At 52.1% G+C, this 22,089-nt stretch overlaps 1 long non-coding RNA gene across 1 annotated transcript; it reads left to right on the top strand.

The window, feature by feature from the left end:
* Positions 1–6,970: 6,970 nt before the first annotated feature.
* On the top strand, positions 6,971–21,724 carry LOC110260019 (uncharacterized). Its single transcript, XR_014842003.1, has 4 exons — positions 6,971–7,197; positions 15,989–16,048; positions 17,008–19,523; positions 20,007–21,724. It is a non-coding gene; the product is annotated as an uncharacterized LOC110260019 (long non-coding RNA).
* The last annotated feature ends 365 nt before the right edge of the window (positions 21,725–22,089 follow it).

Genomic DNA, 22,089 nt, shown 5'->3' with positions numbered 1-22,089 from the left:
CTAGGGGTTGAACTGGAGCTGCAGAGGGCAGCCCACACCACAGCCACAGCCACGCAGGATCCAGGCTGTGTCTGCAACCTACACCACAGTTCAAGGCCATGCTAGATCCTTAACGCACTGAGAGAGACGTGGGACTGAACCCACATCCTCATGGAGACCATGTCAGGTTCTTAACATGCTGAGCCACAATGGGAACTCCAGGCCAGGGTTTGTGGAGGACTCAGTGGCTTCTGGGCCTGCCTTCCCTGGGTTCCATCCTGACCTTGGGTTGGGGTACAGGGAGGGAGGGAGGGAGGTCACAGCTGATGGTCACTCAGGAGCCTGCAGTGTCCTGTTTGGAACCTAGAGAAGCCATCTCAGGCAACACCAGCACTAAAATGGCACCGAGTAAGGACCCACTTCATATGATTTTGTTCTAAAGGGAATTGGGGAGATGGGCCTGAGCCCAAATGTCTGCACTCCAGCTGTCTCTGCATTGCCTAAAAACGACAGCGCCATGCTGCTGGTTAAGGACAAAATCTAAGACTTGGGCCCCATCTCCCAGCTCAGGATTCAGTCTTTGAAAAGATTAAAGAACAGTCTAGGATAAGAAGAAGGCTAGGATTTTTCTACGATGCTTTTCCTCAAAAGATCCACAGTATTTCCCAAACAGCCCTAACTTCTTCTTTGGGTCTGTAGCTGTGAAAATGCAATCTCTTACACAACACCTTAGCTAAACCTCCTCTGACCCAATTTGTGTTTTTTTCCTGTGCTCCTTCTACACCCCAAGTCTGCCATCATTGAGTCTGACCAAAGGATGCAGATGACCCCGTTATTCCAGGGCTCTGTCTGAAACCCCTTACGTTTGTTTCAGCAATTTCCAAAGGATGATAGAGCAGTGACCATCTGTGATGACTCTACCTTTCCTTTTTATCAAAAGAGCCTGTGGGGCTTTTAAGCAATATTTCCTGAAGCCTATTCTGGGAACCTCAACTTTTAGGAAATATTAATTGGTGTTATATTTTTAAAATGTCCTGACCAGTTTGGGTGGATTTGAAAAATTAATGTTCCTTAGGAGTTCCCATTGTGGCGCAGCAGAAACGAATCCGTCTAGGAACCATGAGGTTGTGGGTTTGATCCCTGGCCTCACTCAGTGGGTTGGGGATCCGGCATGGCCATGAGCTGTGGTGTAGGTTGCAGATGCGGCTCGGATCTGGTAGTGTTGTGGCTGTGGTGTAGGCCAGTGGCTGTAGCTCCGATTAGACCCCTAGCCTGGGAACCTCCATATGCCGCAGGTATGGCCCTAAAAAACAAAAAAAAATAATAATAATAGTAATATTCCTTGATGCCCTGAGTCTGAGACTCTACTAAATGCATGAGAGGTGGGCAGAGCATTTACAAACCTCCTTGACTACCCAACACTCTTTTCCTGAGGACACCCTGTGACTGGTGCCCTGCAGCTTGGACTTTGGGAAATTCTGCATTTGTTAAGCTCAACATGAAGAGCAACTGTTCTCCTTGGCCTGGTTACACAGTGGGAAGATTTTAGATCGAATGGCCTGTAAAGTAAGTGGCAGCTACTAGAATGTTGTGTGGCAAAGCTCTTCCTAACAGATTCTCTAACACAGCTCTCATTCAATAGGTCCAGCAGCTGTTCCCTTGTACATGAGCCCCAAGGTCTATGGAGAGCTTTTCTGGTCTTCATGAGTGGATCCCAATGATGGGCCTGAGGACCTTAGACTTGGGTAGGCCCCGCCTACATCCATCTACTCAAACTGTCTCAGTGGAAGTCAATGCTTTCTGTGTGGAAGGGTGATCAAAAGCCACTTCTGCACCCCTGAGATCCAGGAAATGAAGACAGAAGGAACTGGGTCTAAAAATGTGTTTAAGGAGTTCTTGCTGTGGCTCCATGGTAATGAACCCAACCAGTATCCATGAGGATGCAGGTTTGATCCCTGGCCTCACTCAGTGGGTTAGGGAGCTGGCGATGCCATGAGCTGTGGTGTAGGTTGCAGACGCGGCTCAGATCTGGCGTTGCTGTGGCTGTGGTGTAGGCCGGCAGCTACAGCTCCAATTCAACGCCTGGCCTGAGAACTTTCTTACGTGGCCCCCCAAAAAAAAAAAGGAAGAAAAAAAAAAGACAATAAATAAATACATAGATAAAGTGTTTAATGAAGTACAAATTCTCTAAGTAGCATTCCCCAACACGGGGAATGATCAGGTAATCAAGGCAGCTACCCCCTTTGGAATATCACAAGACTGCACAATTCTTGGAAAGATATCACCATGTAACAGGTGAAAGAGGCCCTAAGGCAGAAAGGGGACTTGTTAGTTGATAACTGGTGGCAGAGGCCCCCAGAGAAGGAACGCCTCTGCTTGGCCAGGACCAAGGAGGCATCTTTGGGTGTGAAACGTGAAGCCGCCAGGGAACGGCCTGCATGGGCTGAAAGGGTGGAGGGAAAGGGGCTCCTGAACTGCATCACACAAAAGGCATAAGCGGGATTTGAGAGTTGGGGCCGGCTGCCGGAGGAGAGAGGCATCACCAAGCAGACATTCAGGCATTCAGCTGGTAACAGTGTGAGGGGACGGCCATGAAGTCTCTGAAGTGCGTGACACTCTGTTTTAAGGCATTTGCTGGGTTGTGGCACGAGGTCACCTCCCTCTCCACCCTCCTGCCTCTGGTCAGTGACAGGGCAGAGTATTCCAAAGCCAAAGAAACAGGAGAGCTGAACCAGGCTGGCTCCCACCCACCACACAGACATCCTCAGAGCTGCCGGAAGCGCTGGTGGGTCTGCCACCATACCTGGTGTATCAGGCAGGGGCCCAGCAGGAAACAGATGGCACGCTCGAAACAGATAATGAGAGTAGAATGAAGGGACTATTTACAAAGGTGTGGGCGTGCATGTATGGACACCCCCAGGGCTGGTAACAGCCCAGCACCATTAACTCCACTAGGCCTGAGGAGAAGGGAGGCTACCTGATAAGAGCTGTGACCTTCTGTTGAGGGGCACAGCCAGCTCTCAGTGACCCCACAGGGAGGAAAGAAGAAGGAATGATAGTATGGGCTCAATTGTGTCTCCTAAAATTTGTGTCAAAGCCCTAACCTCCAGTGTCTCAGCATGTGATTGTATTTGGAGATAAGGCCTTCAGAGAGGTGCTTCAGTTCAGATGGAGCCATTAGGATGGTTCCTAATCCATTCTGCCTGGGAGCCTCATAAGAAGAGGAAGCTGGGGCACATGAAGTGAAATCAGGAGCAGGAGGGCAGAGGAAAGAGCAGGTAACAAGACAGTGGACAGGTAGTACCTGCAAGCTAAGGAGAGAGGAGGAGAAACTCAACCTGCTGACACCTTGATCTTGGACTTCTAGCCTCCAGAACCAGAGAAAGAAATTTCTGTTGTTTAAGCCACCCGACCTCTGGTACTCTGTTATGGCAACCAGCATGCAGCTGCACATAGAGTAATGATGCGGCCAGGATTTGAACCCCCAGCAGATTCAGAGGCTGCTCTCTGAGTCACTGGCTCAGTTGCCCTGTGGCTGAAGGCAGCCAGAAAGACATTTGCTGTTTCCAAGAGAACAGGAAGCCCTCCTGTGGATGACAGGACTGGTCTTGTGAAGTCAGGGGAGTCGCCTGACTCCTGGCTGAGGCCCACCTCTATCCTCGGGCTGTGGAGGGTGTCCCTGAAGAGACCAGATCTTTCTTCTTACCTCCTTGGGCCTCAGCTGGGCTCAGAGCTCCTGCAGCTCTGGGCTCCCCCTACCCCATGTCCCAGAGTACCTACTCACAGATTCAACCCAGGACTCACAGAGCTCCATGGAGGGACGAAGTGTGGGTAACAGGCAGAACAGTTCTCATCTCCCGCCTTGGGGATTGTCTGATGTGAGCACTTGACCCCAGGATATTTAGCAGAGGCCCACTTGTTTAGAATGCATTAGTCAAACATGGGACACAGGCTGGGTGTCCTCTCAGGCGGAAGTGGACTCCTCCCTAACCACTGCCCGGCCCCAAACATCTCAGCAACTGGCCAGGGACAAGCATCTGAATGGCTCCAGCCATCTGGCTTGGAGGTGTTGGGGGAGGGGAAGGGGGAGGCCTTTAATCTTCCTCCCCTTGACACCAGAAAGAATTGACGCTTCCACATTAATCAGCTCCTCCCCCAGGCAAAGCGTCTACAGGTGGAGCAGTTCTGACGTATCCCTTAAGAAAGCCAGAGATCTCCAAGAGGCAACCGTGGCGTTTTCGGTCCTCAATTCATAGATTCAGAAAGCACAAGACATCCCTATATTAACAGTAATTACTCAGCAGTGGATGCTTCGTAATTCACCAAGACTGCCCAACACAAGCTTGCTTGTAAAATATCCTGTAATTCTAATCAATAGCACGTGCCCTGTGAGGGCTGTTTATGGACAGCCATTTCCTAAGGTCATTTTATGTCTGCCTGAAAGAATACACCTGCCATAACGAGCCCGGTCCAGCAAAATGGCTTGAGAGTTGGAGGTGCAAGAGTGGTTGTCACTTGAACCCACCCATCTTGACACCCTAGGGATGTGTCTGCACCCGAGGCAGTGACTTGCTATACAAAAAGCTTTAGAGAATGAATGACACCACAGGGACCAAGCAACCCAGCTCTGGGACCCTCCAACATGGGGAAGAGAACGTACTGCTACCCATTTTTCAGTGAAGCAACAGGTGGCAGGGACAGTTAACTACTGTTAAGGGAAAACCTAACAAGTGGCTCCAACAATCTCACGTAACAAGGAATCACAAGGTCGGCTGGCTCCAGTGACGGTTAATTTAGCAGCTCAATGACATCACAGAGGACCCAGGTTCTACCTTTCTGCTCTGCTATCCTTGGTGCTGTCGGCAGCCTCAGTTACCATCCTCAGGCTAGATGCTTCCAGTGGCTCCAGAGGCGTAAGAGAAATCTCCACCTAGAGAATGGGAAAACTTCTGAAGCAGTGCCTAATAGTCTTCCTCCTTATACCTCATTGGCCAGAACCAGGTAACATTTCATGCCTAAGCCAATTACAGAGAAGAGGAATGGACGCACCATGATTGGCTTGAACCAATCAGGACCCACCTTGTGGAGCTAAGGATGGGCCCAGCCTGGGCTGAGGCACCAGGTGGCTGCGGGAAATAGGACGGAATTCAGTCGGGGTCTGTGAGTGAGGAAGAAGCTACACTCCAGCTGAGGCCAATTCCTGAAGTTAGCACATAGCAGGCACCAAATACTTATAGTCATTTCCCTTTAAGCATTATGCCAAAGGGCACAGAGCTATAAGTGGCCTGGCCGGAAGTCAAATCCACAGAGAGGAGAACAAGCTGGCTAAAGATAAGCTGGGCTTGTTCACAGCTGTCCCCCAGGACAGCCCCCATGGTGAAAGGCCTCCTTCTCTAGGGAACTGGCCATTTTGCCATCCTGAAAGTGAGGGCCCAGCAGCAGCTTTCGGGAGCAGGGGTCCCTCCTCCACTCCATGGTGACCCCACGAGTCCTACCTCTGCCAGCATCCAGCCAGCCCCGCTCTCACACCACAGCTGCATTTTCCCACCTCTTCTGTACAAAATAACTCCCAAGAGCCTGACAGTTTTCCCTCTGTCTGTGTTTGATTTATGGCTACAATTACAGGCTTTCCTTCACACGGTCCACATGCCAGCAGGGAGCTTTTGCAAGTCAGCAGCGCTGCCATCCCAGCTCCTGGCTCCAGTCCCCAGCATGGGGGCTGCAGGGGACCCTTTCCTCCACATTGTGAGACACCAGGCCCTGCCTCCCACCCCCCGGCTGGCTGGGTCTCGGCCACCTGGGATGTATCAGCGTTGGGCAAGAAGTGACATGATCTCTTTCAACGGAGACCCTGAGAGACAGGAGAGGCTGCTCTCCCCACCCGACACCCACCTGTGACGGCTCCGAGAGCAGCATGTGCAGCCAAAGGGGTGGACCACCTCCCTAATGAGATCTTTACCACATGTTTCAGAGGGTTTCCATCTTGAAGCACAGACAAACCTCTGGGCCATGTCTGACTGGTACCCCAGCTGCGCTTCTGCCCCTCTTGGCTGCCCCTTCCTAAGATAAACACTCTGGCGTCCAGGCAGGTCTCTGGGTCTGAAACCTGGCTCTACTTCTTCAAGTCACTCGCCTCTCTGTATCCCAAGTTCCTTCTGTGAAATGGGAATAAGGATAGCACTTTCTCCATGAAGTTCTTCTTGGATTTAACAAGATGAGATTTAAGTCCTCAGCACAGGGTCTGGCATGTTCTGGAAATGTTCATTACCATGACGGCTGTTTATTTTCCAGTCCAGAGCGAGTGTTGGGTACCACTCACTGAGCACCTACATCCTGACATGCACGATGCACGTTGTTGTCTGCACGTCGGATCGCAGTGCTGCTCACAGCCAGCCTGGAAGACAGCGCCCCCATCCTGCAGATGAGCGAACCGGGCCCGAGGAGCTAGGAGCTCGTCCAGGCTCTCACCGTTGGCAAGAGCGAAAACAAACATTGCGACCTAGATCTGGCTGGGCCCGCTTTTTCATTCCACCAACTGCCTTGCAACTCCATTTTATCTAGGCAAGTTTTATGGAAGAGTTTGAGGCAACTGGAGAAACCTGAGATGTGGGAGAGGGCCGTCACCCAACTAGGACACAATGCCACAATCCCAGAGGTCACCAGACATCCTGGGGCTCCTGAGAAAAGAAGGCAGGGTCTGTAAAAACCCTCACAACCTCCCACGTCTGTGGCTTTTGTTGTCTGCCACCTGATGCTTCACAGCGGTCCTGGAAAAATAAATAAATAAATAAAGCTGGCATGTCAGGGCAGGGAGGTGCAGGTGCGGCCCTCTGGCTGGAGAGGAGAAAAGTTCTCTCAGTGCCTTCCCACAGCCCTCCTGGGCCAATTCAAGGAGCGCCAGTGGGTGGAGTCACTGTGCCGGTTTAAAAGACCTGGGGCACTAGGGTGTGGCCCCTTGCAGGCCAAGCCAGAACAGTGCCAGCAAGGGGCTGAGTCCAGAGAGGAAAGGCCCAGGAGTCGCTTTCCCTTAGAACAGATTTGTCCTTCTCCCCACTTGCTGCAAACAGCCCTCGATGGCTCTTCTTCCCCCACCTCAAGCCTGCTCCTTTCAGACTAGTGGAGCCTGAGTCTGTCCCCAGGAAGGCCACCCGGGCCACCCAGGCCCACACGATGGGCCCCTGCTGCTTCTGTGCTGGCCTCTGCTCCCCTGAGATTCAGGTATGGCCCTGGGGTGGGGGTGGGGGGGCAGGGAAGAGGCCCTTTGGTCCAAGGCTCTGGAGTCTGACTCTGAGGAAAAAGGTGGTCCTACGTTGCTTCCTAATTTAGGGTCAAACTCTAGCCGGCCTCAAAGTATCCTATTCGCTTGACCTTTTCCTGTGAGAGGCTGGGAGGACTACTGTGTCCTCTGATCTGATGTCCCTGTCATGGACATCTCAGTCTTGCCACAGCATCGAGGGTGGGTGGTGGCAGCTATACTGAAAAAAAGAAAACAAGAGAGAAAAGGAAGGTAGGCCTTGTCCTTGAACCTCCAAAGATGAAAAGCTGTGTCTCTGGCCTTTGCGAGTTTAGAGCCGAAAGGCCCACGTACTTCCCTGACATGTACCACCCACCCCCAAGCCCAAAAGCATTTAACTCAGCGAGGAGGTCAAGTCCAAGAGAAATGGAGACACGGCGCATTGGACGACAGGTTACGGGAAGAGCGGGAGCGGGGAGATGGAGAGGCGAGCAGGGGCCGTGTGTCTCATGCCCTGTGGAGCCAACGCAGCACCTGGTCCAAGGTCAGACCCTTTCCTGTCCCATAACACAAGCTCGCACGACACCACCGCAGCTCTGACGAACTGCCTGTGTCACCCAGACCAGGGCAGGTTTCAGGCCTTGAGGGTGACGATGTGGCAGCCAAGGCCAAGGTCCAGCTGGCCTGCGGGCGGGCGGGGTGGGACCTCCGGAGGGAGGCTGCAGCTGGGATGCAGGTTGGGAAGCAGAGGCTGAACCTGCAGGAATGGGTGACCGTGCGGGGTGGGGTGCGGTGGGGTGGACGGGGCTCTGAAGGGAGAAGAGGGGAACACAGCGTTCTCAGGAAACAGCAGTTCCTGTTGGAAAGCCTGGCTCATCGCCTCCGACAGACTTCCTGATTCTGAACTGCCTGGCCTCGGTGCTGGCACCTTCCCCGCACACAGCAGGAGGGCGGACTGGCCTCTGTGAGGACCTGCTGTGTGGGGGACGGGGATGCAGTTCGCCTCCCTGACTCCCTCGGGGGCGGGGGCTCTGTTCCCACTGCGGGAGGAGGCTGAGTCCCAACCTGCAGCCAGTCACCCGGGCTGCTCCTCAGAGGGGTCGCTGTCCCCATACGGGACGACAGGGACTGCATTCTCATCCCAGCTGCTGTGCTAGGAGAGGGCACATCACTTCTTTGGGTCTCTGTTTCCTGGCCTGTGGATAAGAATGGGGTTAACAGGTACACACTACTGTGCATAAAACAGATAAGCAATGAGGATTTACTGCACGGCACCAGGAACTATACTGAATATCCTATAACCTATAAGGGAAAAGAATCTGAATGTATGTACCTATACAACTGAATCACTTTGCTGTGTACCTGAAACTAACACAATATGGTAAATCAACTATCCTTTAAACCAAAAAACAAAATGAAACAAAAACAAAAACCCCAAAGTCCAAAAATGTTGGGTCTCAGAATGCCCTTTCAAGTTCAAGGTTCTAAATTCCTCTTTTGGAACCAATGGCACCACATTAATAACATGCCGTGTATTTCTACACTGGTTTGTATTTGGGTTTCCTCAAAGCTCCCATGCTAAGAAAGGCAGTCTTTCTCTCTCGGCATGTCAAAACCTTTTTTTTTTTTTTTTTTTTTTTTGGGCCACACCTGAGGCATATGGAAGTTCCCAGGCCAGGGGTCGAATCAGAGCTACAGCTGCTGACCTACACCACAGCCACAGCAATACAAGACCTTCTTAAGGAGAGGCCTCTGCCATGATAACAGGGCTGAATCTCCTTCTGCCTCTGAATTAAAATCAACTCAGCAAACACTGACTGGGCTATGCCATGTGCCTGGCTCTGGGCTAGGCATCACTGAGTTCAAGGAACTTCTCTCCGGGAGTTCTTAGTCTAGTAGGGGAGACAGACCAAAAAAAAAAAAACAAAAACAAAAAACAAAAATCCCTGAGATAAGGGTAAGAGAGCAGGTCAGGGAAGGAAACAAATTGCTCAATCAGGGAAAATTTCACAAAGAATATGGTCCCTAACCTGGGTTTTGAAGGATGAATAGGAGTCCAATAAACCAAGAGCACAAAGAGCCTCTGGACAGAAGAAGTAGAATGTGCAAAGGCACAGAGGTATGAAACAGCATGGCACAGGGGAGGAGAGCTGCAAGGGTCTGAAATGGGAGGACTATGAGGAGGAGAGGCACAGCGGGGATGAGGCCGAGGCAATGAGTGAGAGCAAAGTGAGAAGCTGAGTGGGCAGCCTGAAGAGCCCCAGCTTTATCCAGAGGGCCGTGGGGAGCCATTGAAGAGTTTTAAGCAGGAGAATACGATATGAAAATCTGTTTCTCAGGGGGGAAAAAAAAAAAAAGCACTTTAGTGTATGAAGGGCAGATCGGGGTGAGGGTGGATGGGGGAGAGACTGGAGGCAGGAAAAGCTACGGGAGCTATTGCAATGGCCTGGTAAGAAGCAAGGAGGACTGGACATGGTGTGATGGGTGGGGAATCCACAGCCACCCAGGAGAGAGAGGCAGTGGGAACAGAAACCATCAGAAGTGGCTGGGAGGGAGTTCCCGTTGTGGCGCAGTGGTTAACGAATCCGACTAGGAACCATGAGGTTGCGGGTTTGATCCCTGCCCTTGCTCAGTGGGTTAACGATCCGGCGTTGCCGTGAGCTGTGGTGCAGACGCGCCTCGGATCCTGTGTTGCTGTGGCTCTGGCGTAGGCCAGTGGCTACAGCTCCGATTGGACCCCTAGCCTGGGAACCTCCATATGCTGCGGGAGCGGCCCAAGAAATAGGAAAAAAAAAAAAAAAAAAAGAAGTGGCTGGGAGGAAGAAGGTCCACCATGGCACCAGAAAACCATTAGGTGTGTTCCTTTTCTAGTTGAGTTGGCTTCGGGGTTTTCGCCACGCTCCCAGCATGTGGACGTTCCAGGGCCAGGGATTGAACCTGCGCCACAGCAACAACCTGAGCTGCTGCAGTAACAATACCTGCTGCACCTCTAGAGAATTCCAACTGGATGTATTTCATGCATCAGGCGGGCATGATTTCTGCAACCCAGTGAAGCTGTTCTCAAAGGAAATAAATCTGGGTTCCCCACCACCTTCTCTGACCACGTGCCTCCCTCCTAGCGCTGAGGGGAGAGTCTGTGACCCCAGCCTGCCCAACCTGACTTAATACAGCATTCCGGGTCCCAAACAACCTCCCTTCTTCCTCTACCTCAAGGCTGAGTTCCCATTCCCATGACAAGAGACAAAAGGTCGAGGACCCAGGGAAAAATGAAGGGAAACCACCCGAAGTCCCACCAGTCCAGCTACTGCTGGTCCCGAGGCTCCTCTGGACCGAAGCCTTCCCCTTAGACCTGTGGTTCTCAATGGGGATGATTTGTCAAAGTCCTGAGACATTTTGGGTTGTAGCGACAGGGTGCTCCTGGCATCTGATGGGTAGAGGCAGGTAGGCTGCTACACACTCTGAAATGCACAGGACAGGCTTCCACAACAAAAGATAATCCAGCCCTCAGAGTCAAGTGCTGAGGCAGAGAAAGCCCACTTTTTTCTTTTCTTTTGGCTGCCCCACAGCATAAGGAGTTCCTGGGTCAGGAGTCAGATTTGAGCCACAGCTGCGACCATTGCCGATTCTTTAACCCACTGTGCTGGGGGCAGCAGCGATCAAACCTGCATCCTGGCACTGCAGAGATGCTGCCAACCCTGTGGAGCCACAGTGGGAACCCTAGAAAGCCCACTTTAGACATGGGTGCCCTTGCCCACAGAAGCCAGCAGGAGGCTAGATGCTTGGAGCAGGGCTCCCAGGAAGGTGTCCTAGTGAGAAGCGCAAATGAGACAAGAGCCAGACCTAGCATCTGAGTGCCCAGGTCTGGATGTGGCTTGGAGGGGCTTCAACCAACCCAAGGTCTCCCAGGGACAAGGGCAGGGCTGGGCCTGGAACCCACCTCTCTGTCCTGCTTGGTCAAGTCTGAGATAGATCCCCTGAGTCTTCTCTGAAGGGCAGCACCTGCCTGAGTTTAAGGGGCTCCTCCCTTCCCCCTCCCAGTACCCCCACTCCAGTGAGCTAGGTGACTGTTTTTCTTCTTCGGAGCTTACAGTGTGTTCAGCCATCTGACACTGTGGGCCTCGGGGACCTGAGCAGGCATCCATCAGGAGCAGCCTAGGGCCCACCCTCCACCAGCCTGGCTCAGGGTGTTTTGGCAACTTACGCAAAAAACACACACACCCACATCCACAAACGAAAGCAGAGCTGTCTCCAGGACATGTGTCTGCCCCACTGTGGCTCAGTTTTATTTGTTTATAGACAGAACTGGCCTGCATTTGCCATCAGTTGAACCCTCCAATCCCCTCCACTCCCAACTCCATACTTGGGCCCATGCCCTGTGCACACCTCGGACCCCCAGGCCCCGCTGCCCAGCTGGCCTCTCTCCTCCTGAGCCCAGGGCACAGATCCCAGAGGCCCTACAGTGCCCAGCCTGAATCCGGTGGCATCTGCTGCGAAGACACTCCAAGGGAAAATGTGCCCTCAGATCAGCTGGGCTTGGGGTTGGAGCACGGGCCCAAGAGAGCAGGACTGTCAGGCTTGGAATCCAGCTGCTCCCCTTCTGCCCTATGACCTTGGGCAAGCTCCTTCACCTCTCTGCACCTGCCTTCGTTCTGTAAAATCGGGGTGCTGACAGTAGGGCTGTGGTGAGGACCTCCAGCTGCAAAGTACTTAGAGCACAGCCAAGTGCTAGATCAAAAGGAATAGCTATTATTATTATCATCTGTCTTCATGCTCCTTTGTGAAGCCTGAGCACTAAAGTCCCAGTGGGACCACACAGGGCTGAAGACCACCCTCCTTCCGGGCCAGATCCAAGGCCAGCCTCTCCCACTCACCGCACCCACCCCCACCCCTGCCGCTCAGGGTGTGTCTGACACTGACGAGTAGGGGACAATTTTCGGGCAGAGGCTGTCATATTCCTTCTCCCACAACAGGCACCGGAATCGAACAGCTCTTTGCTGTGAGTGTGCAGTTCACGGGCAGGATGGGGTGGGGGTGGCAGGGAGAGCAAGGCCTGGCCCTTGTGTCTGGTCAGCAGAGACTCTGGACCTCACTTCCAATGCCTAGATCCCTCTCTGTCCCTCCAGGCAGACTCCTCTCCCCACACCAGCCCCCCCACGATGTCTGAGGACCCATCTCTGGGCAGAGGGGCGGGGGCACCCCTGGTCCTGAGGTTGAGGTGAGCCTTCTGCCCCAAGCCTTCATCTTCACCATTTCTTTTTTTTTTTTTGGCTGTCCCTGTGTATCTGAGAGGCACACATTTCTATGCAAGTTCCATCTCCTGCCACAGTCCTTATGGGTCAACACACAAGATTTCTAGCCGTTGATACTGTAACCTTGTTCCATTGCTTCCCCCCGCTCCCAGGACACATTACTGGGCCCCCTCCCATCATTTCCACCCAGGCGGCACTGTGCTGTTTCCCTGTCCCCATTCCCAAGCTCCTCCCTGTCCCTCTGCTCCCCACCCCCAGCACAGCAGTCTCACTGCCTTTCTTTAACTCCTCACCTCTGCCCTGTGGTCCTGCAGGAGGCTGCCTGCTCCCAGGTGCTGGCCTGGTGACCACCTCCAAGAGGAGGGAGAGGTCCAGTCTTTAGAAGACCCTTAGGGGCCTGACATCCAGCCAACCAATCTGTAGGCCCTGGTTTCTACGTTCTCTATAATTCATGTTTTGTTATTTAGCACTTTCTTATCAAAGAGCTCCTTCAGTCTCTGCAACAATCTGACAGACAAGGCCACACTTCAGGCTTCGCTTGTGAGTGGCTCTGGCGGGAGGAGTGGAAGTCCCAGGCTCCTCTGCCCACCGTGGGTTCCCGCTGCCAACATTAATTAATTGCTTTGAAGGATGGGAAACGGGAAAGGGAGAAATTCCAGCTTCCCTTTCAGACCAAGGATGCCTTAAAGGCATTCCTTTGACTGTCTCAAAGATAAAGGCCACATCTCCTCCAAACTGGGACATCCCCAAGTTACTGACCTACTGACCTGGGCATCTGGTTGCCCAGAACTATGGATGCTTGGTCTAGAAGGCAACTGCATCTCCAAACTGAAGGCTGGCCTCCGAAAGACAGTCTTTCTGTGCACCTCCACTCCAGGGTAAGAGGTTTTTTTTTCTGTTTTTTGTTGTTTCTCTTTTTGCCGTTTCTGGGGCTACTCCCACGGCATATGGAGGTTCCCAGGCTAGGGGTCTAATCGGAGCTGTAGCTGCCAGCCTACACCACAGCCACAGCAACACAGGATCTGAGCCGTGTCTGCAACCTACACCACAGCTCACAGCAATGTCGGATCCTTAACCCACTGAGCAAGGCCAGGGATTGAACCCACAACCTCATGGTTCCTAGTCGGATTCCACTGAGCCACAATGAGAACTCCCAGGGTAAACATTTAAAGTTCCCCTTCCCTAGGTACATCACATGGGACTCCTGGCTCCTGGCTAAAGGACTGGCCTCTTTTGTCCCACCCTCATCCCCCTATCATCCTAGACATCGCAGATCCACAGTGACTGCTTGATAAATCCCGGGGGCAGAGGCAGGAACCTGATCCTCTGGAACAGTGTTCTCAGGAGCAGCTGAAGAGAGTCAAGCTGCCAGCAAGGAGCAGGGCAGCCCCTCCCCTCGGGCTCCAGCCCTGAGTGCAGGGCCAGATTGGGGCGGGGGTGGGGGGGGGATGGTAGCTGGAAGAGGGTAAAGGCGAGGACAGGGAATCAGCAAGTCACAAGGCCCAGGGTGGTGGGAGGAAGTGGCCTCAATGGTCCAAAACCCTCTCTGACTTTTCAACTGGGAATTTCTGCTCCCCACCTCACCCCCATATTCCTCACTCCAGCACACTAACCTCACTTTGCACAATCAATGGATTCCTGAAAAGATACCAAGAAATCGTTTGGTTTTTTTTGGGGGGGGGGAATCATACCCTGTTCTGAATGCCCAGTGGGGAATGCTGTGTTGAAATACATCTTCTGTAAATCCTTGAATAAAGAAACCCCGCCTCCCATCACCCCTGTTGCCCAGATCAGGTGAGTTTCTCTAGAATGCTCCCTTACTTTCTACATCATAAGCTGCCCCCGTCCAGGCTCACCTGGTTTAGAGGTGGAGGTTGGGCTGGGGGGAACCCTCCCCCTCAGGGGACAGAAGGACAAATACTATGATGTTTGCCCTGTGCGGGCAGGACCTTAGTCCCACAGCGCTGTGAGTCACAGGCGATGAGTCACCCCTGCATTGTTTGTGTTGATGATCCTTAGAGGAATCAGTCAGACTGTAGGCGAAGCTGACTTTTCTCAGCTCACTCTGGGCTTGTGAATTTGCACGCATGCATGCCCGTGTGTGCGTGTGTGTGTGTGTGTGCATGCTTACACCCCTCACCCCCGGAGTGCACATGGGGCAGTATCTCCCTGTAAAATCACTATTTCCTAAAAATGACTGTCCTTCAATCACAAGCTTGTGTGTTAAAGATGACAGGGTCAAGACTGTAGAGTATAAGCTTCTGGAACCATCCCTTAGGTGGTTGGCTAATGGGTAGCTGGCTAAACAAAGCAAGGAATGCCTACATTGATGGATAACTATTCTGGTGCAGTGGGGAAAGACTGCTCCCTGCTCCCCCAAGGAGGGCACCCCCTCCTCTCCTGGGTCACCCCCCTCCCCATTTATCAATCACATCAAAGCTGGTTTGGGGAAGTTCCCTTCAAAGCTCAGCAGTTAATGAACCCGACTAGGATCCATGAGGACGTGGGTTCAATCCCTGGCCTTGCTCAGTGGGTTAAGGATCTGGTGTTGCTATGAGCTGTGGTGAAGGTTGCAGACATAGCTCAGATCTGGTGGGGGTATGGCTGTGGTGTAGGTCAGCAGCTATAGCTCCAATTTGACCCCTAGCCTGGGAACCTGCATATGCCCTGGGTACAACCCTAAAAAAAAAGGGATTGGTTTGGGTCTCCCCCACTAGGCTGAGCTCCTTAGGGCAACAGCTGTAGCTCATTCATCTTTGTACACCTGGCACATCGCATTGCACATAATGGATTCCCCTAAATACTTTTGGGCTAATGTCCCAAGGCCAGTGTTGACCTTGACCCCCTCTATTCCTTACACGGTTAATGCACAGAGCCTCTCTGGCTTCGGTGGAAGCCTGCCTTCCCCTGGGCGGACAGGGCCAAGGGAAGCTGGTCTTCACAGGCCTCCCCAACCCCATCCAGGGGCAACTGAGGCAGGAAGGGGTCTGTTTTCTGATCTGGGGAGCATTCTGAAGAACACGAACCCTGCAAGCAGAAGGGCTTGTTTCTGAATTAGTCCAGACAGATTTGGCCACCAGGAACTAATGCTCCCTGGAGCTGGCCTCGGGAAACTCTGTTTAAGGAATAGAGGGTGTCTTAAACCCAAGGATGAGGGCCCTAGAACTCATCCAAAAACATTTTCTATACAAATGTGGGTACAAGCATAATTTTTACAAATATGAAATCCACCTGCACATCCATGCTTGTTATTTCCCTTCAATGATTTATTACAAACATCGTTTTGGGTTAACAAACCTGGACTTCAAGCTTGACTCATTACTCGCAGTGTTTACATGTCAGGGTTACACGCATGTGCTCTGTCGTCTGATAGCTTACATGTCATTTTTTCCGTGGCAAACAACATTAAGATAGAATGCCATTGTCATCTCCATCAGACAGTTATTTACAGGAGCATCACTGGATGACAGGGGAGGCAATGGGGTTTTCAAGTGTCTTGAGGCCTAACATCTACCTTCTCTCCCAGGAAGGACTGCACCAATGAAGCCCCCTCTCCAGCAGCCGAGGATGGTGCGTGTCCTCTCATGTCTCACTGGCCTGGGTCCTGTGAGCCTGTAAATGATCTTCAAAGAGCCACACAGTCATGAATCGATTTTCCCCGCCCTGGCTGAAATACAACTGCACAGGGGACAATCCAAACTCCCTGGGGAGGGACTGCCACTGCCAAACGGCTTCTACCACGTGCCAGGCACGAGACGCGTTCATTCTCATTTCATCCCATGAGGTAGATGCTACCGTTCCCATCTCAGAGATGAGCAAGTAAAGGTTCAGAAAAGTTGAGTGACTTGTTCAAGGTCAAACACAACTAGGAAGAGGCCAGGGTCAGGTTTTGACCACAGGTCTGAGGACAAGGCCCATGACCTTTCTCCACAGGGCTCCTGGTGACACAGAATAATCTGGCCTTAATCCACACCTCCCAGCCTCATGCCCTCCTTGGCCTGGCCAAGCCCCCCTTTAGCCACTCTAGTCCCCTTCGCAGGGTGCACACCCCATGTGAACATGGCCACTGCTAGATGGTGGAATCAAAGATAATTTTTTTCATGGCTTATCTCTGCTTTCTACTGTTTCTTTATTAAATAAGCAATGTTTAACTTATTTAATAAAGAAACGGAAAGTACTATCTTTTTGAGGTGGGAGACATGCCTGCAGCATACAGAAGTTCCCGGGCCAGGGATTGAACTCATACCACAGCAGTAACCAGAGCCACAGCAGTAACAACACCAGATCCTTAACCTGCTGAGCTACCCGGGAACTCCAGATAGGAGTTTTAATTAAATAAAAACCTTAAAAGGTCCCCTCCAGTGCTTCCCAATGTCCACACACACATACACACACACACACACACATGCTATGACAACCTGGGGTTGGTGGGCCACAGGCTCTAGGCAGGAGAGAGCAGAGCATCTCAGAAACATTCTGTGACCTTCCAAGGCCATGAGGGAAGCCTGGGGTCAAGCTCACCCACAGTCAATTCTCCCACAATAGGCCACTGGCCTTTGAGGACGTCCCTGAGCTACTGCTAGCCTCCTCTCCCTCAGGGGCCCGACCTTCCCCGACTCGGGCTGGCTGTCTCCGGCATAGACCCTAGACTAGCCAGGCCCTGGGGACAGAGCTGGAACCAAATACTCCAAGCGGCTGCAGTTAAATGGCCAGACCTTCCAAAATAAGCACAGGGAAGCTGAGGAAGCCAGGGCTGCCAGCATCAAGGAGGGAGTCAGCTGAGGGCAGCGGAAGTGTGGGGTGGGGGCAGAGGCAGAGCCTGGGAACGCATTGCTCAGGGGGAGACAGGGCAGCAGTGGGGGCTGGTCTAGGAAAAGGGTAGAAACTAGGGGACAGGATAGAGAGCAGGGCAGGGTCTTTCCCCAGTACACCCACATCCACATGCATCTACCGGAATGTATGCTCACTTGGGACTTAACGTCAGTATACATCAGATGGATGGATGGATGGATGGATGGATGGATGGATGGATGGATGGATAGGCGGGTGGATGAATGGCTGGGTAGATGTGGGGATGGCTGGATGGATGTGTAGATGGATGGATGGATGGATAGATGAGTGGATAGATAAGCTTGTGGATGGTTGGATGGATGGGTAGCTGGCTAAACAAAGCAAGGAATGCCTACATGGATGGATAACTGACAAACAGGCTTGGTTCCTTTGGAAGTCAATAATACAAGGTGACCCAAGAGTCATAAAAATATTCATACTCAGAGTTCCTGTCGTGGCACAAAGGAAATGAATCCAACTGGTATCTATGAGGATCCAGGTTTGTTCCCTGGCCTCGCTCAGTGGGTTAAGGATCCGGCATTGCCATAAGCTGTGGTGTAGATCACAGATGTGGCTCGGATCTGGCGTTGCTGTGGCTCTGGTGTAGGCCGGCAGCTGTGGCTCCAATTTGACCCCTAGCCTGGGAACTTCCACATTACGAGGATGTGGCGAAAGAAAGAAAGAAAGAAACAAAGAAAGGGAATTTACTTTTTTGTTTGTTTGTTTGTTTGTTTTGTTTTGGCTTTTTTGCCATTTCTTGGGACGTTGCCGCGGCATATGGAGGTTCCCAGGCTAGGGGTCGAATAGGAGCTGTAGCCACCAGCCTACGCCAGAGCCACAGCAACGCGGGATCCGAGCCGCGTCTGCAACCTACACTACAGCTCACGGCAACGCCAGATCGTTAACCCACTGAGCAAGGGCAGGGATCGAACCCACAACCTCATGGTTCCTAGTCGGATTCGTTAACCACTGCGCCACAACGGGAACTCCAGAAAGGGAATTTAAAATGTATAACTCTGTAGAGCTATGTTAAAAATCAAGTGGAAAGTATCTGGGGGCAAGAACATTATAGGCTTGGACACTGGAAGATCCATACTGAAGCCTACTTGCATCTCAGACATGTCACTTCAAGTCTTTAGCTGCACTTTCCATATCTCTGAAGCGGGGATGATGCACAAACCCCACCTCCTGGTTGGGAGGCCTGCGTGAACTCTCACATGAGGCTGCTCTATAAATTCTAAAGCTCAAGCCACACACTAGTCAATCTCTGGGTTGAGATTAGGAGGAAAATGAAATAATGACCCATAGTGATGGGGTCAGAACTGAGAAATGCAAATTGAAACAAAAACATTTCACTTATTTGAGATTCGCCAAATAGCACCAAACAAACAAAAAGCACACACAGAATGTCTTCAAGTCCCAATTAAGTTGAACCTGAACCCTAGCTTGGGCTGCCCACCTTGACCAGGCAGAGCTGGGTCATGGGCGGGGGGGACATCTAGAGACACAGGGCCCTGCTGCCTCCTGCTCCTTGAAAAGGATGAATAAATTCAGATTCACTGGGTGTGAAGTACCTGCCATGTGCCAGCACCTTCATGGATGTTAGGATGACAGCAAACACTTACACTGGGTTTGCTCTGGGCCAGGAATTTGACAAGAGCTCTCTTACATGTTAATCAATCCTCCTAACAGCCCACTGAGATAGCGACTGGAATCCACACTTTAGAGATTGGTTCACAGAGGCACGGAGAGCTTAGCTGGTCCCAAGCCCACCAGCTGCTGACTGGGAAAACCAGGACTAGGAACCCTCACTGCCTTGAACACACTCCCCGTGACATGCCTGCCTCGGTCTCCTGCCATCACCATTCTAACCGTTTCAGACCTGGAGTCTCTCTAGCACCACGGACACGCTCTTTCAGGACAAACTCGCTGGCTAGTCAACAATCGGCCACTTTTTCCTGGTGAGTCAGTGCCTCGGCTGCACTGGAGCAGTGGACCTGGCCTGCACCAACCCTCATGGCCCATCCTTTCTCTGCCCAGACAGCCTACTTCCCCATCTGCAGTCCTTTGACTTCTCAGTTCAACACCCTGGCCCTGGGGAGCGAGCCTCAAGACTCCACTCCCAGGAGAACCCTCCAGGGGGCGCTCTCATCCCCAGAGTCAAAGCTGGGCAGCGAGACTGGGAAAAATGACTGGAATAGAGGAACTAGTTCTGTGACCTGGACAAAAAGGTAAGCTTCTCTGAGTCTGTTCCCTTATCTGTCAAGAGGAAGAATGATAGAGATTTTTGTTCCTGGGTCTATGTACCACTTAGGGTTGCAGGTGAGGTGAGAAGGCCGCCAGAGATGTGCAGGGGACCTTCAGCCTGCCACTAGGGGGCTCCCTCTCAGGGAAGGGGCGAGCCCTGCAGCTGGACTGCGCACTGAAGGGAGGGAGGGCAGGACTTCATGGCAGGGAAGGGGAAGGGGCCTAAAATCCCCCAAGAGTATTACCTCTGGCCCGAACCCCCGGTGTTTGGAATTCAGTGCACCAATCTTTCTCAGCTCCTGCTGCAGGTAAAATTGTGTTTGTGTGTTTGGGGCCCTGTGGGGAAAGGGAGGAACGGTGGAAATGCAAGCAGCAGTCAGGTGGCTTAAATGAGCCATCACCCACTACACACCAGATTTTTCACATTCATGGCCTCCTTTAACCCTCACGTTACCCCCCTTTTACAGACAAGAAAGCAGGAGCCGTTCCAGATGTTTCTGCTCCCTCCCGCCCCCGGCGTGGTCTGAGTGAACCCAGGGACAGGGACAGGAAGAGATGCTCCCCAGGGACTCTGGTCCTGGCTGAGTCACCTGGCCTGGATGTCCAGTTCACGCTACCTCTCTGTTACTCACTGACCAAGAATATGACTTAATTCCCCGTGGGCGATACCACCAGGCATATAAAGAAATGGGTGATGACCGTGACACAGAAGCTAAAAGCCTCAATTACCCTTCGCAACAGGAACCGGGGACATTTTTATGAAGAGAGAAATTTTTGCCTCATAAATCGCACTTGTGAGAAATCCAGCCCACGCTGCTGGTGACCTTGTCACATCTTCCACAGCCAGAGGCAGCCCCACAGATGGCGGGGATCACCTCAGCCTCACCCCTGCCCATTAAGCCCAAGTATGTGTTCTAGAGAGTGTATGGGGGTCAGCCAGGGCTAGGATGAGGCCAGGATAGGCAGCCGGAATGCAAGTATATTCCCAGCTCTCAACCTGGCTCCCTCTGTTGGTCTCAACTGCAGGGCATGGGCATAAGAAGAGGGTCTTTAAAAAGTCTTCTTGACGGGGTCCCACCCCCAGAGATTCTGATGTAACTGGTCCAGGGTGGGGCCTGGGCACTGGGAGCTTTAAAAGCCGCCCAGGTGATTCTGATGTACAGCCAAGTTGAGAGCTTACCCCTACCCTGCCCTGCCAGTCGATGAATCAACAGCAAGCTTTTAGCAAGTGCAAGCTGGTGGGAGGGGGGAGACCAGAAACAGGACACAGTTTCTGCCCAGGCTCATTTACATGAAGCCATAATGCGGACTCCCCACACCCCACGGGCAACAGAGACCCTGTGAAGAGGCCTGGGTGCAAGCACCTGGGGGAGCAGCTGCACCTGATCTGAGCCCAGAAGCTTAGGCTGTCTAAAGGCTCCCACCCATGCACACAACCACTGCGTGCTCCCCCGCCCCCTGCCGCGGCGTCCTCACAGGCGCATGCGTCATCTCCGTCCCGCTTTCTTACTCCTCCGACCTTCACCAAGCAGCCTGACTGAGCACACCCAGCTGCCTGAGGACCCCCTTTTATTCCACGGACAGACGTTTGCAGACGACTTTGGGCACGGACTGAGCACCAGGACTGCAAGGGGCAGCAGGCTGGAAGAAACAAACACGGGCGGGCAACAACAAGGCTCCTTCAAGGACAGTACAGCTCTTATCACTGACAGGTAGAATTCACTTAATGCGCTGCCTCAGGAGGCGCACACAGAGGCTCAAAAGAGTCTCCAGCAACCTGTGTTCTTCTAATGAAATCGAAAGCGGGTTCCATAGCGTTCCAGTTACTCTTGGGTATAAATAAAGAGTCCCATTTTCTATAACAAAAAGTCAGTTCACTCGACTGTCAAAGCCATAAACGCTCCCAGGTTCAAAGCCTCCCCTTCCCTTGGCCAGCAGATCAGCCCTTAGGTGGCTTGGGGGTCTCAGGGTCCCGTGCTGACATTCCGGGGGAGACTCTGCATGCTCTTGAGAAGCTCCCCAGGGCTGGGGGTCCCTGGACCTGACAATGTCTCCTACCAAAGCTGACACTGCAGCAGAAGCCCTGCTCAACATCTGTTTATTCATCCAGTATTCAAGCTTCTGTGGGTTGTTGATATTTGTTTTAATGAAGGCATTTAAGGATATAAATTTTCATTAGAGCACATCTTATTTTTTGTATGTTTTTACTGCTCTCCCTACTCTTTAGTACTGATAAAATTATTAGATGTTCAATGAGCAATTTATACAACCCAGAAAAGCAGTCATTAATTCATTAAACAACTATTTAGCCAATGGCTCCTGCATCCTTGAAATGGTTCTTGCCATTGTGGACATACCAAGAAATACATTAGCACAGACCCTACACTCAGAGAGCTTATAGTTCATTCAGGCCTCAGATAGAAACTAGTAAGTATGATAACATCTGATGCAGAAAGATGAAAAATACAACTCACCTTTCATCTCAAAGCTGAGTTTTCCACAGTTCACATTTCAGTACATGACCTTCTAGTATCAGCATTATCACTGTTA

Source organism: Sus scrofa, chromosome 3 (genome assembly GCF_054392235.1).
Source record: "Sus scrofa isolate SSC_HxYL_T2T_F1_AM1 chromosome 3, Sscrofa_HxYL_maternal_Yorkshire_Landrace_v2.0, whole genome shotgun sequence".
NCBI lineage: Eukaryota > Metazoa > Chordata > Mammalia > Artiodactyla > Suidae > Sus > Sus scrofa.
This window is presented reverse-complemented; position numbering and strand designations above follow the sequence as displayed.